Genomic DNA, 12,588 nt, shown 5'->3' on the forward strand with positions numbered 1-12,588 from the left:
CTGGACAGAGAGAGGAATATAAGGCAGGGTAGTCAGTCTGAGGAGCAGTCAATCTGAGGATGCAGTCTGAGGACAGGATCGTCCCTTTGGTCTGAGCATTGGTAGAGGTAAACACTCTAGTAGTTTGACCTCTCTGCTTCTCTGATACTTCAGCTTTTAACCCTTGATAGCTGACTCTGAGATTTTACTATTAAGACAAAATAGAATTTGTGCTACATCGTAAAGTGAAAGAAAACAAAACCATGGAGAGAGAGAGAGAAGGAGAGAGAGAGGGGGAGGGAGAGAGAGAGAGACAGAGAGAGAGAGATAAAGAGAGAGAGAGAGAGAGTGAGAGAGAGAGAGAGTGAGAGAGAGAGAGAGAGAGAGAGAGAGAGAGAGAGAGAGAGAGAGAGAGAAATGGCAATCTTGTGACATCGTTTGGAATCCATAGCTTAATCCACACCTTAGCTGGTCTATTCTTGATCTACTTAAATAAGCCAGCGTTACATTTTTCCTTACCTTGGTTTTGTAAAAGCTTAACGAATGTACTGTGGCTGATTAGAATCTTGACTAAGACTGTCAGTCTAATGGCTAGGCTTGGCCACTTGCTGACAACCTCCATGATACTACCTGAGGCCTGGGACTCTGACAGTCTCCATCTATTTTCTTATTTTCCCCATTGGCTTTATTTCTGTTCATATTTTACACTGATGTAGGTTTTTAGTCTAGATGAAATCTCAAAATATAGAATTATCTCTTTCACCATGAGTATTTCAGGAAGGTTTAATGTTCTACAAACCCTTTTATATCTTTAATAACTCAAAGCAGGAGACTTCCAGGAATATCATTAAACTGACCCCGAGGTACATAAAAATATTGAGGTCAGTGGCTATTTAGTTTTGCCTCTTCAATTTTAGACATTGCTAGGTCACTTTAGTTTCTTTGTTGGTGACCTTTACTGCTTGATTGGAAAGGAACCGAAGCTGCTCTTTAAAAGCAAGCAATGATGACAGAGGTTTGTGTAATAGACTTTACTGTGCCGGGTTCAGAGTTCAGAGAACAGAGGACAGCTAGTGGCAAGGAAGCCCTGCTCTTTGCTGGTGAGTTCTCAAGGTTTTCTGGGAAATTAGCGGTAACCTTAGACTTGAGATATAGACAAAACAGAGAAAGGTCAATGAACTCTTAAGGCTCTGTGCTGGCTAAGTTTTCCTTTTTCAACTTGATGCAAGCTAGTGTTATCTGGAAAGAAGAAACCTCAACTGAGAAAAAGCCTCCGTTAAATTGGCCTGTAGGCCAGCCTGTGGATCATTTTCTTGATTATGTTCCATGTGGGAGGACCCAGCCTACTGTGGGCTGTGCCACCCAGAGCGGGTGGTCCTGAGCTGTATAAGAAAGCAGGCTGAGAAAGCAGGGATGAGCAAGGCAATAAGCTGTGTTCCTCCATGGCCTTGCTTCAGTTCCTGCCTCCAGGTTCCGCCTTGAGTTCCTGACCTGACCTCCATTTGTAGTAGACTGAAATAAATTTTATCCTTCCCATGTCACTTTGGTTATGGTATTTTATCACGACAGTACAGACCCAATGAGGATAGGCTCCAATTCTGATATGAATAAAGACAGATTCTGGACCATGGGAGAATGTGAGTTTGTTCTAGGCATGGTGCAGAAGTTCAGTATGTGATCCAAATTCAGGAACAGCCTAACATCTCCCAGGAATACTAAAGTAGCCTGTAGGGAAGTTTCCAACCTATGCTTATATTACATAGCATGCTTTTGAAGCTGAGTTACTTTCATTTTAATTAAAATGGAAATTATTGTTCTCTAAGCTCTATTGTTTTGTATGGTTAATTCCAGGCTGAAAGGCCAAAACCAAACCAAACCTCTACATAGCAAATTGAGAAGCAACTGAAGTCCTCTCCATTCTGTGACCATCTCTTTGTTACAGTACTTTTTCCGTTCCTATACTGAGTCTGGCTTGCAATTTTTACTTTTATCTACTGGGTGAAAATCTATTCACATCTCAGTGACAAGAAAGAACATTTCAGTGTGAAGGGCAGAGATGGAGGGCCAACTTGAGAGGATAGTCTGCTTCTGTTAGGTAGATTTAAAATCAGTTGCTAATCAAGAAGTAAATCATATAATTCATATAGGGAGAGGGGAACTCTTACCATACAATAGGGAATTCGGGGTACTATAGCTAAACAACAATATAGGCCTTTCCTAAAGGAGTAACTACTACTTGGCCATAGTTAGTTGTCCCCAGGCAGAAAGTCGGATCTTTATGCAGCTTTGTATATTTCTGAATCATCACACAAGCCAAGAAAATCTTTGGATTTGTCGTATGGGTCACAAGTTTGCTGCCCTTTATCTGGTCCAGCATTATTGTTTTACTTTTGGAGGGGTCTATGGCTTGCATAGCACTGTGCAGCTCATCTGTGGTAGAGCTCCATCCGTGTCTTCATCCTTCCAAGTGGCTTTTTGATGGGATTGGCGAGAAGGGATAAGGCGGTGTCTTAGTTATTATTCTATTGCTGTGAAGTGACACCATGAACAAGACAACTCTTGAAAAAGAAAGCATTTAATTGGGGGATTGCTTACAACTTCAGAGGGCACTAAAGCAGCAGCTGAGAGCTTTCCATCCTGATCCACAGGCAGCAGGCAGAGAGGGAGAGGTTCACTGGGCCTGTGTGGGTTTTTTTTTGTTGTTGTTGTTTTGTTTTTATGAGACAGGGTGTCTTTGTATTGTTTTGGAGGCTATCAGTCCAGCCCGGCCTCGAACTCACAGAGATCCACCTGCCTCTGCCTCCCGAGTGCTGGGATTAAAGGCGTGCGCCACCACCGCCCGACCTGTGTGGGTTTTTGAAACCTTAAAAACTACCCCCAGTGAATATCTTTTCCAACAAGTCTATATTTCCTAACCCTAATCCTTCTTAAACAGTTCCACTCACTGGCGATCACACATTTGAACATAAGAGTGAATGGGGGCATTCTCATTCTAAAAACCTCAGATGGGAAATGTTGCAACTTCCATAAGTGCTTAGCAGAGGTCTTAGAATTCATAGGACCTTACTGTCTACCTTAATTGTAGAGATCATATGGGTTAATGAGTAAAATAATAGGCCAGGGGAAGATGCAAAAGAGACCTCACCAGACCTCATGGAACCCCCATAGTTAACAATGGAAGCAAGCTAATTAATTAGCAAAGACAGTATCCAAGAAGTCCAGAGCATCCAGGATGGTTTGGTTAATCTACTGCCTTTACCTTTGCCTTAATTGCAGCTTTAGGCTGTAAATGTTTTAATTTGAGGATAATTTTCAGCCCTTTAATACATTTCTTTCCAATTTTCTGCTGCTTTAAACTTATAGCCTCATAATAAAGGGTGGCCTTCAGAGAATTCTCCTCATTCCTCTTGCAGAAATTAGATAGATTGATTAATTTTGGCTCACATTTCTAAGAATGTGCAGTTGTGTCTTGAGATTATGCTCCATTAGTGGTGAAATGTCTCCAGCATAAGTAATTACTGCCATTTAAAAACAGTTTAATCCTTTGTAACCCCTCTTTTTTTGTAGACAAGTATCTTTGTGCATCACAAAATTTGCCAGAGTATCTCAGCATCAGGGATATCAGGGTAATAAATATTTGTCCAATTCTGGTTTTTGTGTGTGATACTGAGATTTATGTATTTTTTGTCACTAATCTTAGGTTATCACACAATTCAACGGGTTTCTCATTGCCTTTCACAACAGCGTCACATTTTGTTTTCATCATTGTCCCCTCTTCCCCACTGCCACCTCCCTCTGGAAGGATCCCTACTTCCTGTGAACATTCTCATCACCCTGCTTTCATGTCTGTTCTCTCTGCTTCCCTTTCTTCCCTGTTTTGCAATATGTCATGCAAATATAAACAGACACATTTGTAGCTATACCCATATATGCAATTTAAAAATCTAGACTCCATACATGGGAGAGAAAAATGTGGCAATTGTGTTTTCAAGTCTGGCTTATTTAACGTAATGCAATAGTTTCCAGTTCCATTGCCCTGCTAATCATGATTTTACTTTTAGTTATGGCTACTTACAACATTGTTTATACATCCCACATTTCTTTACCCAATTATCATTTGATGGACATCTTGGTGGATTCTATTTCCTGTGTGTTGTGAATAATGTAGTAATAAATATGGAGATGCAAGCATCTCTGTGGCATATTGGCTTATAGTCCCTTGGATATGCTCACCAAAATACTGTAGGTGAGTCATATGGTAGTTCTAGTGTTGGAAGACTACCATACGTATTTTCACAGTGGCTATATAGGTTTATATTATTGCCAGTGTTGAGTAAGTGTTACTCTCTCCCCACTCCTTACCATCATTTATTGTCATTTAAAAAATGACAGCTATTTGACTGGGATGAGATGGAATATTGTGGGGCTTGATTAGGAACGTCCTCCACCAGCTCGTATATTTGAATGCTTAGTCACGAGGGAGTGGCACTTTTTAAAAAGAGTAGAAAGATTAGGATGTGTGGCCTTGTTGGAGGATGTGCATCACTTAGGGTGAACTTTGAGGTTTCAAAAGCCCATGCCAAGCCCAGAGTCTCTCTATCTCCACATATGGACCAGTGCCTGCCTGCATGTTGCCATGCTATCTGCCATGATGATAATGGACTAAATGTCTGAACCATAAACAACCTCTTAATTAAATGCTTTCTCCTATAAGAGTGGGATTGACAGGCAACATAGTAGAACTGACCCAGTGAACTGGAGGCACAGGCAATCTGGTGCTGCCAACGCTCCTGGTAGATCTGGTCCCTCCCTTGGTCTACCTTATTGTGGACTGTGCAAGGGAGAGATGACTTCTCCTCTTCCTCATACCCCTTGCTGCCTGTGGCAGGTGAAAGATCTGTCCCTGGAGTCATCAGAGTGGGAGAACTGACACTACACCCCAACAGCTGCAGCCCACAGGAGAGTGGGCACAGTAGCTTGCCTGGGCAGCACACTAGAGATGGCAGGGTGCCGGTGAACTGGGGAGGTGAGTGGGCGTGAGGGCAGGAGAGCTGTCCCTGCTCACCCTAGTATGATACGATGAGACAAGGGTAAGGGAAATATGTCCTCCCCACTAACCCCTTGATACCTGAGGAGAGCAGACCTGGGAAGCATGGGAACTGACCTGGGAGGCATGAGAACTGACCTGAAGGGCTGGCCCTGCCCCTCCCCACGTGCAGCAATTGGGAGGGAGAGCCCTGCTCCTCACCTGGGCAAAACAGTAGAGCTTGTCCTGGTCGTGTGAGTGTTGGTGAGCTGGAGGGTGTGAGAGCAGGAGAACTGGCCCCCTCCTTGCTGTCTGACACATTGGGTGAGCTCGCTAGGGCAGTATTGAAGAGGTTGCCTGGGTGGTGACATTGAGAGAAGCTGACAGGCTGACCAACCCAGCCGCCACTCAGGTCTAGAACCAGGGCTACAAGGTAGCCCACCCCAACACCCACCTCATCTATGAACTGCCGGAGCATGTGAAGGGAACAAACCTACAAATCCAAAGTTACAGGATCTCCATGATATAAGGCAACAATAGGATATCCAGTAGGAGTACCAGTATGGAGGGTGTAGCTGAAGTCAGAGGTCTGAAACCACACCAGGAATCACTGCAATGAACACTTAAAAATAAAGATGTGTGTACTAAAGGGTATACTGTGTGACTCAGTGTGTACTAAAGGGTATACTGTGTGACTCAGTGTGTACTAAAGGGTATACTGTGTGACTCAGTGTGTACTAAAGGGTATACTGTGTGACTCAGTGTGTACTAAAGGGTACACTGTGTGACTCAGTGTGTACTAAAGGGTATACTGTGTGACTCAGTGTGTACTAAAGGGTATACTGTGTGACTCAGTGTGTACTAAAGGGTATACTGTGTGACTCAGTGTGTACTAAAGGGTATACTGTGTGACTCAGTGTGTACTAAAGGGTATACTGTGTGACTCAGTGTGTACTAAAGGGTATACTGTGTGACTCAGTGGACCACACTACAGCTTCCAAGCCAAGATATTTCATTTTTATTTAGTTAGTTTTTTGTTTATTTTGGTTTTACTTTTAAATTTTGCTTTGTGGCAAGATTGCAAGGGCTGAAGGCATAAGTGAAGGGATGGGGAGATGAGAGGAATTGTAATGTGAAATACACAAACAACCAATAAAAAGTAAAATAAAAAATAGAGTGGGCTTGGTAATGGTGTCTCTTCATGGTAATAAAAAGGTGACCAAGCTAAAAATCAAAGCAGTTTTAATTTTCGTATCTTGGCTGGCTAAGAATGTTGAATGCTTTTTCAGGTATGTATTGACCATTTATTTGTATTTCCCCTTTAGAGGAACTGTTTGCTGAGTCTGTTAGCACATTTATTGAGTTGATGAATTTGATTTTTGGGAGGGTGTTTATCTTTTGTCATTCTTTATATATCTGATATGTAGATGGCAAAGACAGTTTCCCCTTCTCTGAGATTCTTGTCTCTCTGGTGACGGTTTCCTGTTCTCTGGAGCAACTTTTTAATTTTAGATAATTCCACTTGTCAGTTGTGGGAATTGCTGTTTATGCTAGAGAAATCCTTGCCTATGCTTATGCCTTGAAGTGATTTATCTGTGTTTTCCTTCATCAGCTGCAAACTCTCGTGTCTTATATTATGGCCTTTGATCTGTTTGGAATTGATTTTTGTGCAGGGTGAGAGATGGGGATGTGGCTTCATTTCTCTACATGTGGACATGGGGTTTCTGACCAGCAGCTTTTCCAAAAGAGCCTGTCTTTTTCCTGTGTGTATTTTTGACTTCCCTGTCAAAAACTAAGTGCCTGTAGCTGTGTGGGTTTTTTCAAGGCCCTCTGTTCTATTCTATTGATCTACACAGCTGCTTTGTTCCTGTGCTATAAATCTTTGTTACTACAGCTCTAAACCATAACTTCAAATTAGGCATTGTTATACTCTTAATGTTGCTCCTTCTGCTAAGATTTACATTGGTTATTTGGAATCCTTTGTTCTACCAAATGAGCTTTGGTGTTGGTTCTGCAAGAATGTTGCAGTTTTCCCAGGGAGAGAGTTGAATGTGTAGACCACTTTGATAATATAGCCATTTTCACTGTATTAAGTCTGCCAACCGATGAGCATGGGGGGTGGTGGTCTTTCCATTTTAAAGAACTGTCTTTAAATCCTTTCCTCAATGCCTGCAATGTGTGACTATAGAGGTCTTTTACCTACTTGGTCAGGTTTATTCCTGTGCATTTTATTTAGATATTTTGAAGCTACTGGGAATAAGGTGTTTTTCCTTGTAATTTCTTTTTTTCAATAAAATTGTGGTTGACATACAGAAAACTTAGTTTTTTTTTAATGTTGCCTTTGTCTCCTACTACTTTTCTGGTGGTGCTGTCAGGTTCTTTTCAGTGTAGGAGTGGATGTGCTTTGCAAATTGGGATAATTTGAATCCTAGTCCTATTTGTATTCCTTTTATTTTAGGAACATATATATATATATATATATATATATATATGTGTGTGTGTGTGTGTGTGTGTGTGTGTGTGTGTGTGTGTGTGTGTGTATGTATTGGTGACTAGTTTTATTGCACTGTGAGCTGTCAGGATACAATAAATTATCTTGATTCTATTTTATTTAGTAAGACTTGACTTGTAATAGGGTCTGGTTTAGAAAAAGTTTCATGAGCTGCCAAGAAGAATGAATATTCTGCACCCATTTGGTGGAATACTCTGTAAATATCTGCTAAGTCCAGTTGATATACAGCACAGTTTAACTTGGGTGTCTACATTGACTTTTAGTTTGCCTGACCCATCTTGAGTGACAGGTAGGATGCTTCAGTTACACATGCCCAGCATATCTGGACCCATCTAAGTCTTTGTGTCTATTTGTCTTTGTTTTATGAAATTGGGAATAGCAACAATGGGTGGCCCTATATTTATAATTGTTGTAACTTTGCTGTTTTTTCTTACTATTTTTGTGACAGTGACCATTACTAATTTGTTTTAAAATCCAGTATGATTCCTACATTGTGGCCTCTATCCTTTCTGGCTAACTTTCATTTGAAGTCTGCTTTATCAGAGGTCAGACAACACATAAACTGTTTTTGGCTATTTGCTTGATTGGCCTTTGTCATTTGACTCTCAGATTGTTGCTGTCTGTTCCAGTGAGGCACATTTCTTGGAGACAGTAGATGTATCTAATATCTTAAGTTGGTTAGCTAGTCTGACTCTCCATTGGGTTGAGTTGAGACCTTTTGTTTGTCAGCTTATTACTGACAGTTATTTGCGAATTCCTACAATTTTGCTAGTGGCTTTTCTAATTAGTTGAAATTTATTTTGTTCTTTGCTTTCTCTTCTACCATTACAAGATGGTTGCTAGCTTACTGCATTAGACGTTTTGAATTCCTTCCTAGCACTCCCTTGTTCATGTATTCCTGTATAGTATTTCTTCTTCTGTTCCTTCTTCTACTTCATGGATACTTGGGCTTGCAATCAATCATATTCTTGGATGTTTGTTTTCCTTACTGATGTTTGAATAAGTATTTTATTAATCTTTTAGATCATCCCTGATCTTCTTTCTTCTGTTTAGTCAGGTGGATTCATTATGCTTTCTACTGTGAGTTTGTTTATACTTAATATACTGAAATTTCATTTCTAATATGTGATGGTTTGAATGAGAACAGTCCCCATAAGCTCATAAATTTGAATACTTGGTCACCAAGGAGTGGCACTATTTGAAAGAATTAGGAGATGTGGCCTTGTTGGAGGGAGTGTGTCACTGGGAGTGGGCTTTGAGATTTCAAAAAACATTCCAAGCTCAGACTCTTCTTCTTCTGTCTGAGGTCCCAATGCAGACTTTTGTTTTGCCAAAAGTCTCGGCTTACCAGATGAATTTTCTTCTGATGTTGGCTGTCTTAATCCATAGTGCTGTTTTTTTGTGTTACTCATTTTACTTTTTCCTCTGTGTTGCTGACTTTCCTCTCTGGGTCCTAGAAGTCATTGTTTATTTTTATCTTTTCAAATTAATGATCTTTTTTTTTTAACCAGAAAACTTTTGAAATCTTCATCTGACACTTTACTCATTTCAGTATCTGTGGGTTCACAATTTGGGGGAGTCATGTTGTCATGGATTGTTTTACTTCTTATGTTTCTATGTAGTGATTTGTGCATTTATTGGTTTTTCTGTGTGCTCCGTCTCTGGAGGGTAGGCCTTCTTATTGAACAGCCTACTCTTGAAAGCTCAATTCTGAGTAGTACTCTGCCAGGAGAAAACAAATTGCTTTTAGAAGTGGTTTCTGCTCCTTTCTCTACAACAGTGAGCTTTGTGGATGTAGCTATATTTGGCTTTCTTAGCTTTGACCCTTCGTCTCAGGCTTTGCTCTCCTTCTCTTGTGGCCCCCAAGCCCTTCTCCTTTGAAACAGAGTATACTCTCTTCTGATTCCGTCTACTTCACATGCTGACTCAGAGTCAGCTTCCACTCTATCATCTTACCCGGAAGTCTCCCCAGTTCTGTTTTTTTCTTTTTGAAAGAAGATGTTAACAGCTGGAGAGATGGCTCAGCTATTAAGAGACACAGCTTAAAGTTCTGGGAGGAGACATCACTGGAAATGAAAGTTTTAGATTCAATGTTCTGGATAGAATTTTGACTAGTGGACACAGTGGGAAGATTTGGTGGACGGCTCTGGTGGATTCCTATATTTTTTACAGTGAATTTTGCTTATGATAGTGTGTGTGTGTGTGTGTGTGTGTATGAGAGAGAGAGAGAGAGAGAGAGAGAGAGAGAGAGAGAGAGAGAGAGAGAGAGTTTTCATAGCAATTATCTCAACAGAATTTAAAAAAATCTTCAAGGTTAGTGGTGCTGGGTTAAGGTCATATTAGTAACTCTGTATCTGATTTGATTTAGTTTATAATATGCCAAGTTAGTGAAGTTGGTTCACTAAAAAGAGAAAAAAAACCTATACTTCATCTGAAACTTCCTTTTTACTGTTTTTCTTTACTCTTTAGTTTAAGACACATGAAAAATGCCTATGCATATCAACAAGAAAATAAGTGCTTGATTTCTATTGGATGATGCTTCTATAATCATATAACTAATGAATTTTAATCAATCTTATTGTCAAAAGACAAAGCTCTGTTGAATGTGCCTAGGAACCATATCTCTTCATTCAGACAATGATTTGTGTAAATACACAACTTTATTTTATAGTTACCACTACCCTGTGTCCCCTACTTTATTTGTGAGAGAAATCCTTATCATTTTTTATCTAATGTGTAAATGAACATTGCACCTGACAATGGCTGTCTTCTGGGAGTCACTGATATTCTTTTGATGTGACTGAAGACATTTCCATGCTTTAAGTCTGGGACTGGAGCAGAGATAGCACGACCTTTCCATGAGCATGGGAAGTACTAACATGACAGTGGCTACAGTCTGGGGTCAAAGGCATTATCCAGCAATTGCCTTCAAGATGAAATATTCTGTCTTGGGAGGAAGTCCCCTAGGACTTGGGATGTTTTAAAGGGGGACTTATTAAAGTGCATTTAAAAACAGCTGAGAAGCTTCAAGAAGTCCCAGAAGCTGACCTAAATGACCCAGACTGCTCCCTAACCAAGCTTTTATAAGCAGCCAGGACTCTTGTGAAACACTTATAGACAACCTAAGCTGTCCAGAAAAGGTGGAGACAAACTAAAATGCTGGGAAAGTCGCTGTCCAATCTGTTGAACTGCCTGCAGGTTGTACATTATACTCTGGCTTTCCAGCTTGTGTAAGGCATGGCCCATGTTAGGGTGGACTTTTGGCAGTGCAATTGACTTTGAGTCATTTCTGTTCCTATGAGTAATCCTCCACCTATACTCTTGCAAATAACCCCAAGAAAACTCATTAGTTCACTGAGTTGGACTTTGGTGGCATCCGTACTTCAGTCTGTTCAGTAAGATGTGAGTTCCCTGTCTGGGATGAACAGACATTTGTCAACTTTTCCCAGAAACAGTGTCACACAAGGAAGATATTATCTATAATAGTTTATTTTTTTAGTGCTGGTGGTTGAAACAAGGGTGTTGTATATAATACATAAGTGTCCTACCACTGGGCTATATCCTAAACTGCAATAAACTCTTTCCTTCCCAAATTGCTTTTGGTAATGGTGTTTTACTACAACAACAGAAAACCTAACTAAGACAGACACATTAAGGCTTTACACACACACACACACACACACACACACACACACACACACACTTTAGAATCTTAAAATACAAATTTATGAGATAGACTTGGAAATGACAGTGAACTTTGTTTTCCTGCAGGCAACATGTCTTCTGTATGCGACTTCTTTCCATGAATATATATATATATATGTTTTCTCCTTGGGCTGAGGTAGACAGAAGAAAGGAATTCTAAACTGGCAAAATAATTCTCCTTAATCATGTCTATTGTGTGGCGTTCTCTTCCAGGTAAATGCTCAGCATTCATTTTTCTCTCTCCTCCCGTCTCTGCTGTAAGACGGCTGGTTGCCATGCCTGAGGAGAGGGCCACATGCCATCTTGCAGAGGGCAGGCAGGGGACGTTATCATCTGTGTTACAGCCACTGGACCCTTCTGTTTTTATCAGGCTGATGCCCACTGAGGCTCATTTTATACCACTTGGATGGATAGAAATATGTGCTATCGTAGACCCCCAAAGTCTGTGATTCTGGTCAATTTCTATTTATCAAGAAACCCCCCACATGCTGCGACATCTTCCGTCTCCTACCCTGTGCCAATCCAGTAGCTGTCTTCTTTTCTCTGCGCGCTCCCTGCCAGGCATGCAGAACTCCACAAGCTCCTAAAGCCACATGAAACTGGAGGCAAGCCAGAAGCCGAACCTCAGGCTCATCTGCCTTGCCATCTCCATCTGTCAGGGACACCTCCGCCCTGTTCCGTGCTGGAGGCGGTGTGGAAGAACATGCCAAGTAACTCCTACAAGCCTACAGACTTTCCTGGGCTGTGCCAAAGAAAGGCGGTCCTTGTCTTGATGGATGTCAGTGCTCCTCTGGTCTCACTATCACCCCTCCTATGGGTTGCAGCAAGATCTGGAATGTAGGGGATGATGAGGTCTGGCTGCATCTCTGTTCAGCCTCCTCTTTGGCTATGGATGTCTTTTATTTCCTGTGACAGTCTGGAAAATGTTCAGAGACAGAGTGCTAGATGATACTAGGATGCAGAGAATAGGAAAAGAAAAGGAAAACCCCCTTCAATTTAAAAATTCAGAATAGGGGCTAGAGAGATGGCTCCGGGTTTAAGAGCACTGACTGGTCTTCTGGAGGACACGTGTTTGACTCTCAGAACCTACATGATGCCTGACAACAACAGGTCCAGAATATACAGTGCCCCCTTCTGGTCTCCACTGGCACCGAATGCACACGGTGGAAAGGTGAACATTTACAAAATAAAAGTAAATATGTATTCCTTTAAAAATTGAAAACAGCTGGGCAGTGGTGGCGTACACCTTTAATCCCAGCACTCGGGAGGCAGAGGCAGGAGGATCTTTTGAGTTCGAGACTAGCCTGGTCTACAAGAGCTAGTTCCAGGATAGCCTCTAAAGCCACAGAGAAACCCTGTCTTGAAA

Source organism: Mesocricetus auratus, unplaced genomic scaffold, assembly GCF_017639785.1.
Source record: "Mesocricetus auratus isolate SY011 unplaced genomic scaffold, BCM_Maur_2.0 Super-Scaffold_6730, whole genome shotgun sequence".
Taxonomy (NCBI): Eukaryota; Metazoa; Chordata; class Mammalia; order Rodentia; family Cricetidae; genus Mesocricetus; species Mesocricetus auratus.